We start from the raw sequence: 9,912 nt of genomic DNA, 5'->3' as shown, positions 1-9,912 counted from the left end.
CAAAAAATAATTGAACTTTGTCAAATCCAAAAATAAAAATAATATTAAAAAACTATATTCTAACAATATTTTAACTTTATAATATTTTTATTCAACATTTTCTCTCTCATTTCTCAAAACTTCATAAAACATCATAAGTCAAATAATTTAACTACTATTCACAAACCATTTCACTAGTATTCATAGATTTCTCATCTCATTTCATTCTCCAAGCATCCCTTACTAAAAATTTCTCATCACGTACTCGATAAGATTTTGGGCTGATTCTTTGTTAATAAAGAGTTTTTTGTTTTTAGTTTTCATTACAAGTGACAGTTTATTATACCCATTGTATCATTGTGTCATATACACATTGTTAACGTCGTGTTTCGCACACCTTTGGGTTAGGTTCTGGCAATTGAGGCTTTCAGAAATGGACCTGCAAAAGATGGAGAGTAGTGCAACTTAGAAAGGGTGGCCTTGGGGCCAGGTAACCTCCGATGCCAAAGTCAGTAAATATTCTTGGAAGTTTGTAAATAAGTAAAAGAATCTAGGGATCAGAAGGATATCCTCGTACCTGAGATCTGCTATTTATACTATAAATCTGGGGGGACAGATCGTGTCTGCCCTCATGAAGTCCATGTCCTTTGTACTGTTCCCTATGTCAGAATCTTTAAATACGGCGTGGCTCTGCAACGGCATCATTAATGTGGCGTGTTGCCCGGGTAGTAGAGCCATTAATGCGGCGTGATTCTCCAACCTCTTTTTCTCAGACTGTCTTCTTGATGGTCCGTTGATATCTTTCCTGTTAGTAGATCAAATGTTTCTCGCACATTACACCTGCTATGTGGGCGGGTACTTGAGGGCTGGATACTATTTGAGGAGCCTTCAGATCAACGAGTTTCATCCCCTGTAGTACCATCACTCCTGCAGGTTGCATTCAGATGACTCTTCTCGTGGGTCGGGTTGGGGACTATTTGCCTTGGACTGGGCCTTTGGTCTTACTTCTTTTTCATCCACAGGCTTCTTGGGCTTAGTAGGGGAAAAATTCTCATACAGTTATCCCTTAATTCTCACCGGACGAGTACGATGGAAATTTCATCATTATTTGAACTTGCCTTATTACTAAGGCTGGGATCCCCTCATCGACCTATGCATTGCTCTGAAGTCCCCTCATCGACCTATGCATTGCTCTGAAGTCCGTGGAGGCTCTCGTCGGTTGGCAATCCTGGCAACATTTCCCATCATCCTTGATTGGCTTACCTTTTGATGATATCTTTTCAAGTTCATTAATATGAGGGTGTTAGGCGGCTCTGCGTGTTCTCGTCGCTTCATAGACTACATTCCCAAAATCTGAAGCGGGGCATACTTCCCCTTCTGCCAGGGTGTGTGAGAGACTAACCGTCACCTTCCTCCTATATAAAGTTGGATGGGGTGTGATTTTTGTCTGTTGCGTTGTAACTATCCTTCTATTTTAGTTTATTCGATTTTTCTTTCCTTTGTCCAACCTTTTTCACTATCTCATACATTGGTGGTGATGGCCTCCGAGAAATCTACTTAACCCAATGTTTTCGGTGTAGGTTCTATTGATACTGGGTCATTGTTTGGAGCTAGTGGATGGCACTTAAGCGTCACAATGCCAATGTTGGCTTCATTAGTCTCCAGGCATTTGGCTTCCTTGCCTAGAGTCAGTATTTTTTTAAGTTCCTTGTCCCAACAAAGGTGCCGTTGATGCGGAGGGTCATTCCACAAAGGTGATCCTATTTTCTTCCATGTTTTTGTGTGGCCTAAGGCTACCTTTCCCTCGTCCTATTCGTGACCTTCTGGACCACGTGGGCCTGGCCCAAACCCAATTGCACCCAAATGCCTGGAGACTAATGATATGCTGCAGCATTATCTGACGGCATGCTCTGCTGGAATCATACCCAGACGATGCGAATCTTACTGGCTATGAGTTCATTCTTACCAATAAGGTGCTATGGCAAAAGGGTAATGTCTGCAGCTTTTGGGTGACACGCGCCTTAGTCACCTTGGAGTTGAGGTACCGCAAGGTGAAAGACTGGTCTCCCAAATTCTTCTTCGTGTCTGGCTGGGGGTGGGAGTTCTTGGTAGGCAAGTGAACCGCCGCGAGTTTCCAATAAGAACGAATTAGGGAAAGGTCTTGGAGGAGAAGGTTGTGCGTCCGTCAACTACTTCTTATGAAGTGCAGTGTATTGCGATTATCCGAGAATGGGTACAGAATAACCCCGAAAGTGTCTTCTCCGAAGTCCTTCTTTCCGAGGAGAGTTTAAGGAGTTCTCTGCCTCCCCTTGGTCACCTTCCTTTCGATGATAGGGTGATCACAGACCGACCTCAAGTTATCCTTGCTTGGAAACACTCCCCAGACCTTCCCTTGTCGAACAAGGGGAAGAAACCTCGCCAAAGGGTGTCCGGATTGAGAGCATACCCTCTTCTAGGGCCTTGCCACCATGGGAGTTGGCCATCCTAGAGGCCAGGCGCCCTTTTGTTACGAAAACTCTGATGAAGGTGCCGGCAAGTGAGTCGACTGGTGACCCTCCCATGATGTCATTACCGGCTGTTACTGCTGAGGCGTCCGTGGACAAGGTCGAGATGGATGCCCTACTCCAGAGTCTTTTCACGACCACTATTCCTGACGAGGGGCAGCATTCTTCTTCCTGGATCATCCCTCTTTCTTCTCGTTCTGTCATTAGTAGTCATTCCCTCGAGGCCGTTGACGAGGGGGCGGTAACAGCAACTTCCAACAATTGCGCAGAGATACAGGGCCGAGCAGGAGGCAAATTCGTTTCAAATGTTATAGTCCATGAAGGTTCAAGGAGTCTGGTCACTAACCCGCTTGTCCAGACTGAGATCCTTGAGGGGGTGATTCTCCTCTAGATGTTATAGTCAGCGAGGGTCCTCATGGCGAGTCGCCCTTCCAGGCCGAGTGCCCAGCTGGGGATGATCCCCTTCTGAATGTCGTAATCAGCCATGCCCGGAGGGTTTGTGCGAAGGTCAAACTGCTCTTCTTGAAGTAGCCGTGAGATCATTTGAAGCCGAGGGCTCTGTAGAAGTTCTCCATCCTTTATCCCAGCTGGCAACGGAGGGGGGTCGTGAGAAGGCTAACTGTTTGTCTGGTTTCTTCCACGAGGTTTAGCCTTTTATTTCTTGTCTTTTCCTTTTTTCTTACCTTTGAGTCTTCATTTAGTGATTGTTGGACGTCAGTTCTTTTTGTTGCTAAGGCACTTCTCAGTTGGTGGCTTTTATCGTGGACGGTCAAAAGGCCGTTGTGCAAGAGAACTTGGGCTTTTGCTTGATGACTAGAACTTCCTTTGATTGTGCTCTCGGCGAAAGGGAAGAGAAGAAGTTGTTGGATGAGCGCAAAAGGGTGAGGAAGCTGGAGCGCCGCTGGAAGAAGCAAAAGAGGAAGGCAAAGGAGTATAAGGAATAATTGGAGCAGCTTAACCAAAGTCTTCAGGATGACTTATCCCAAGTGTGGGATGTCGCCCTTTCCTTAGTGATGCAGCTGAAGTTGTTCCCAGGAATTTGTGACTAAGTGTGGGGACTCGGGGTCGTCGAGGGCCGCAAGTTGATGTAGCCATTCCTCTTGGAGAGTCCAGAGTTGCGTTTGAGGTCTTTCACAAAGTACCTGCAGGGACTTGCGCTTGCCAAGATTCTTACCAGCACAACGGCCTTTAAAGCCAATCGCGACCTGGGAAGTAAAGAGATGCCCGATGTTTTCCCAGATCCAGTTGTTCCAGCACTGGTTGTTGCAGAGCCAAATAATCCTGCTCCTACTGCTACCAAGGCTAGCTTTCCCAGCGCTAAGACTTGACGATTTCATTGCTTTATTCTTCTTTTCTTTTTCTTTTGATTGCACACATGTACCTGCACTTTGTTGCCCAATGACTTGTATATATTAATTAGTAAAAATACCTTGTTATTTTTATTTTTTGTCTTTTTCTTTTCCAAGCATTCTTTTTTCTTTGTTTTGTTGACCGGCCTAGGCAAATTTTGTCGTAGGAGTCCGTAGGGCTCCTACCCATCCTGCTAGCCAGTCGTTCCCTTGCCCATAGTACGCTTATTTGTCTTTATTGGACAGTCATCCTCAGACACAACTCTTGAGTTTTATTGTCTATGCCTTCCTGATTTAGATGTACCCGCTTGCTTTAGCTACATCCCAAAATCCTTGTTATTTAGTCGGCTGCATTTTGTTGTTTTGATGATCATACTTGATCATGTGCTTTTCATCATTTCCTTCTTTCTTCTCATGTGACTGCAACTTGGGGTCGGGTTTGAGGACTCTGCGACCCACCTCGCTAGCACCCTGCTTAGACCTGTTGACCCATCTATCTGCTGGCTTTCTTGTTTATGCTATTTTGGCCAGCCTTTGCTACATGGTCGGTCTCTCAGGACCTTAAAGGCTTTGCCTTATGAAGCCGGAGTTTTCCCTCTTTGTCCTAGTTTCCTTCTCTCATCTTTCAGGTGCATTTTACCCCACTTTGCTGTTTTACTTTCCCGCTTCATCCTTCCTTTATTATACCATTTTTCGGTGGGGCTAATCCTTGACCCACCGCAGGGAGGCAAGACGGCCTCAGGCTAGATCCGCCTCCTTTTTCTGCATTAATGGGGACTTGTTCGGTCAGTTTGAAGCCATATCTGCCCTTCTTTTGTTTGGCCTTTCGTATTCCTCCTCCTCATCAAATATAGGCGTTATCATTACTCTTCTAGGGATAGTAGTCAGTATTGCAAACCAGAGCTTTTTGGCCCATATCGCGTCATACTTGTTGTTCTTCCTGTCGTCCCGTTATCGTCCCTGATTTTAATGCCTGTGCCTTTTGTTCTAGTATTCGGTATTCGAGAGGTTCATAGATTTGGCTGACTCCTGCTTGTTGACACTATGTAGCTTTTTGTGTGACGTCGTTTCATTTCTGGAGACTTTTTCTACTTCAGGTAGTCGAAAGACTAAGCCCCCACTCTGTTGGGGAGAGGTTGGGATGCCTCAAGTTAGCCCGCCCCTTTTGGTTCCCCAAGGAGGTAATTTCTTCGGATGGTTGCGGGGCCAATCCGCTCTTTGGCTATAATTGGAGTCAGGGTAAATATTCGGACCGCCCCAAGGGCTAACTCACTCTCCTCCGCGAGAGGGATAAGACAATCTTTATGCCTACCTTTCCCTATAGTATCCGGCATGAATGTAAGTCGTTCGGGCAGTTTACTACTGAACCCGCTCCCGCTCATTGACGTCATAGGTAAAGGTAACATTTTGAGCCAGCTTGGCTCTGGACCCACTCTTCGTTCGCAGCTGAGGTTGGGTTAAGTATTCGAGTCGCCGCAAGGGCTAAACCCGGTCTCCTTCGCGGGAGGGATAAGGCAACCTTTAGGCGTACCTTTCCCATAGTATCCTGCAGGGAGGTAAGTCATTCGGCCAATCTGTTACTGAACCTGCTCCTGCCTGTTGATGCTTACGAGAAAGGTAAAGTTTCTAATTTCGGGTAGCCGAGTACTAACCCGCACTTCATTGCGAGAGGGACTAGGCAACCTTAAGGCCTACATTTCTCTGTGTTTTCCCGCAGGGAGGTAAATTTGGATAGCTATAATAGTTGGCCGCTCTTTGCCAATAAGAGTCTAGGTAAGCTGTTCGGGTCGCCGAGGGGCGTGGCTCTTTCTCCATCGCAGGAGGGATAGAACATCATTCGGCCTAGCTCTCCCCCTATGACCCCACGAGAGGTACATTGTTCGAGCAGTTTGAAACTAAACCTGCTCCCGCTGGTTGATATCACAAGGAAAGTAAGTGTTGGGTCATGTTGGTACTAATCCCACTCTTAATTGCGGTGGAGGTCGGGGTAATTCATTATAGGAGCCATGAGGCTGACATTGCTCTCCTCTGAAGGGGGAATAAGACAACCCTTAGACCTACCTTTTCCCATTGTATCTCGCAGGAAGGCATGCTATTTGGGCAGTTTGTGACTGGACCCGCACACCTTGTTGACGTTGGCAAGGAAGGTAAGCCTTCGTCCTCAGCATGCCCGAAGGTTGACCCGCACTACGCCGCAGAAGGGATAAGGCAACATTTAAGCCTACCTTTCCGTATGGTGTCCTATGGGGAGGTAATCATTAATCTGTCGATGACCTTGTCGTCGTGTAGATTTTGTTAGTCGCAAATTGTCGTGTTGGCGCTTTGCCGATAATACGAAAATTTGAAGTAGGCATTTTGCATTGTACTGAAAAATCGCATTTTCATTAAATATAAAGAAATTTACATGTTAGATAAAGAGATATTACAAGATAGTAAGAAATAGAGTTTTCGGCCAAGGAGGCTGTCGTCCTTTCTTTCTTCTAGGGCCAGACATCCCTTCACTCCCCCTCGAGTTCAATAGAGTGAGTTCTAGACTTAGGCCTGCTAGGGCTCTTTCAGTTGTGCCCGGCCTATTCTTTCCCGGCATTTCTATCCAAGGCGGATCCACCATCCCTCTGTTTTAGCTCTTGGATGTAGCATTCTCTTGCAAGAACCTATTCGCCTTAGACTTCTCCTACCCTTTGGGGAGTTGGAAACTTCATTTTGAGGTAGTAGGTTGATGTGATGGCCCGCAAGTTGTTGAGGGTGGACCTCTTGATAATGGCGTTGTATGACAACGAGGTCTTGACTACTAGGAAGTCAACCATGACAGGGGCAGTGTAGGGGCTGCTACTAATGAGAACCGACAATGTGATGGTTCCTACATGCTGAACCATACTTTCGGAGAAACCTTTCAAAGGCATGGGGGTCGGTTGCAGTCGAACAGCATCTGTGTCCATTCTGGTGAAGGCTTCCCAAAATAGGATGTCTGCAAAACTCCCGTTGTCAATGAGGATGATGTGGGTGATGAAGTTGGCGACGAGCATAGTGACTACTAAAGCATCATAGTGGGGATACATAACATCTTCCTCGTCGTCCTCTACAAAAGAGATGACTGGGGTAGGGTGATGTTTGGCAGGACGATACTCGGCTGAGTATACCTTGTGATATCGGGCCTACTTGGCTTGTGCTTTCCTGCTTGAGGAGGTAACACCCCCACCCGCAAATCCTCCCACTATAGTTCGAATTTCTCCGATGGAGGCCCCTGCTGCGGCGGAGAATGAGGATGATCTTATTGTGGTTCTTGTATTGGTGGTCGCTGTTGAGGACTGTTTGCCTGCCTGTGCCCGTTGCCTCGATCCCTGCTCCTTTCTCTTGACTTTTCCCTTCTTCCTGCTCTAGTATTCGGGCCGATGAGCGTCATCTCCTGTCCTACTCCTCATACTCTCTCCTTCCTTGTTAGGAGAGGCTGTCCTCAATATTGTACAAGGTGGACCGATGGTACGTGCAATAGCGGCGCTCTACTCCTCGGTCATACCATGGTGAATGTCATGTGAATGGTGAATGGTGAATGGTGAATGTGGGCCGACCGTACCGTGGTCCTGGTCCCCTTACTGAGACTTCCTCCCATCGCTTTACTTGGGACTTTTTCTCCAGTTTCTCGTGGGGCTTAGCCTTGGTAAGGGCCTTCGTCCTTTTCTCCGCCCGCTCCCTTCAGTGGATCCGTTAATGCTCGAAGAGTGTCTTCTACGTTGATGAAGTTTTCGGGCTGGTCCATGAACTCTCACAATGTCACAGGAGTCCTTCTGGCCACCTCAACCATAAACTGAGATCGTGGCCAAACCCCTTCTAGAAGCGCCGTCAAGGTTATCTTTTCTTCTTAGTCTTCAGTGGTCATGTGCTCCTTGTTGAACCGGGATAAGTAGGACTTCAGGCTTTCATTCTCTGTTTGTTTGATGGTGAGGAGATACTCCGCTGACTTCGACTGGACATGAATTGGGTTAGGAATAGTCTGCCAGCTCGCCAAAACTGTCCATCGATTCGGGTGCCAGTGACCCAAACCATACACGTACCGGCCCCTTTAGGGTCAGTGGAAACACTTTACAGGCTACTTCTCCTAGGAAGTCATGTATCGTTATGTGAGCTCTAAAAGTTTCTAGGTGCTCAAGAAGGTCCATTCCTTCGTCATATATCTCTATTGTAGAGACTCTAAACTTTGGTGGTAAGGGCACCGTCATCACTTCCTCTATATAGGAAAGACCATTGCTTGTGAGCAATTGGTCCACAGTTGACGATGTACCCACTTTCCTCGCTATCTCCTTATACTTTCCTTTAAGGTTGTAAACCTCGTCCTGTATGTTCTTCTGCTCCTCTTCCTTACTTGGTCCAACTTGTATCTTCCGGGACCCTGCATGCTCACTGTCGCTAGACCTTGCTCTGTCGTCCTATTCTTGCCGAGGTTTTTTGAGTTCTTCATTTTCCTTGCGAAGTGTTTGCACTTTGCCAATTAACTTTGTTACCCACTCTTCCATAGTTTTTAGCCTTACTTCCATGACGTCACCCATGTTTCTCCTGAGTTGCTCGAAACGGGTTGTAGCAGGCATGAGAAAAACACGTAAGATCTATAACAATCTCACATACGGCGCCACTGTTAACATCGTGTTTAGCACACATTTTGGTCAGGTTCCGACAACTCAAGTGTTCAGAAATGGGCCTGCAAAAGATGGAGAGTAGTGCAACATGAAAAGAGCGGCCTTGGGACTGGGTAGCCTCTGATGCCAAAGTCAGTAAATATTCTTAGAAGTTTGTAAATAAGTAAAGGAGTCTAGGGATCAGAGGGATATCCTCGTACTTGAGATTTACTATTTATACTATAAGTCTAGGAGGACAGATCGTGCCTGCCCACATGAAGTCCGTGTCATTCGTACTGTTCCCTGTGTCAGAATCTTTAAATGCGGCGTGACTTTGCAACGACGTCATTAATGTGGCGTGTTGCTCGGGTAGTGGAGCCTTTAATGTGGCGTGGTTCTCCGACCTCCTTCTCTAAGACTGTCTTCTTGATGGTCTGTTGATATCTTTCCTATCAGTCGATCAAGGTTCCTTACACATTATGCCTGCTATGTGGGTGAGTACTTGAGGGCTGGACACTACTCGATGGGCCTTCAGATTAATGAGTCTCATCCCCTGTAGCACCATCCCTCCTGCAGGTTGTGTTTAGAGGACTCTTCCCGTGGGTCGGGTTGGGGACCATTTGCCTTGGACTGGACCTTTAGTCTTACTTCTCTTTCATCCACATGCTTCTTGGGCTTAGTAGGGGGAAATCCCCTTACATACATGTTATTGTTTTTTTTTTTTTTTTGGAAATAAAGAAGTTTTATAGTTTGACCTTTGGAAATTTATGGGATTAAGAAAAAAAAAACAATGATAGATATAGTTTTATGTACCATTTTACTCGTCATCTCTATATCACATACTATACATGATTTTATATTTTTATATTTTGTTCTTACTAAACTAAATGAATTCTTCTACTTACCATCATAGACCATACATTTGATAAGGGGAAAAAATCATGTGTAGTGTGTGATGTATAGATGATGAGTAGAATTTTTTTAGTTGTATAGTCTTACCATTAATTTTCTTTTAGTGGGTTCTAAAATTTTCAGACAGTTAGGCATTAATTGTAAAACTAATACATGACTTTTTACGCTTTTGCATTTCAAGATCCAAGTTTTAAACTTTTACAAATTCGATATCTAATTTCAAGAAACTCGTAATTAGATATCTTTGTTAATTTTCCATTAGAAATATGTTAGTCTTAATTAACTGAAACGTGACATCAATATCCACTTCAGCCACTCAAAGACTAATAGAAAATTGATGCAAGTACCTAATTATAAATTTTTAAAAGTTCATATGTCAATTTTGCAAAATTGAAAATTGAGGCATCGGACGGCAAAAACATAAAAACTCAAAGCACTGATTTTGCAATTAACTATTTTTTAAATGAGTTGCACGAAATAATTTTGTTAAAAAAAATGTTAATGTTTAGGAAGACTATATAATGGGCCTAAGCCCATGAGGATAAAGCAGAAAAGTTG

This window comes from Juglans regia, chromosome 11 (genome assembly GCF_001411555.2).
Source record: "Juglans regia cultivar Chandler chromosome 11, Walnut 2.0, whole genome shotgun sequence".
Taxonomy (NCBI): Eukaryota; Viridiplantae; Streptophyta; class Magnoliopsida; order Fagales; family Juglandaceae; genus Juglans; species Juglans regia.
Note: the sequence above shows the minus strand (reverse complement) of the source record.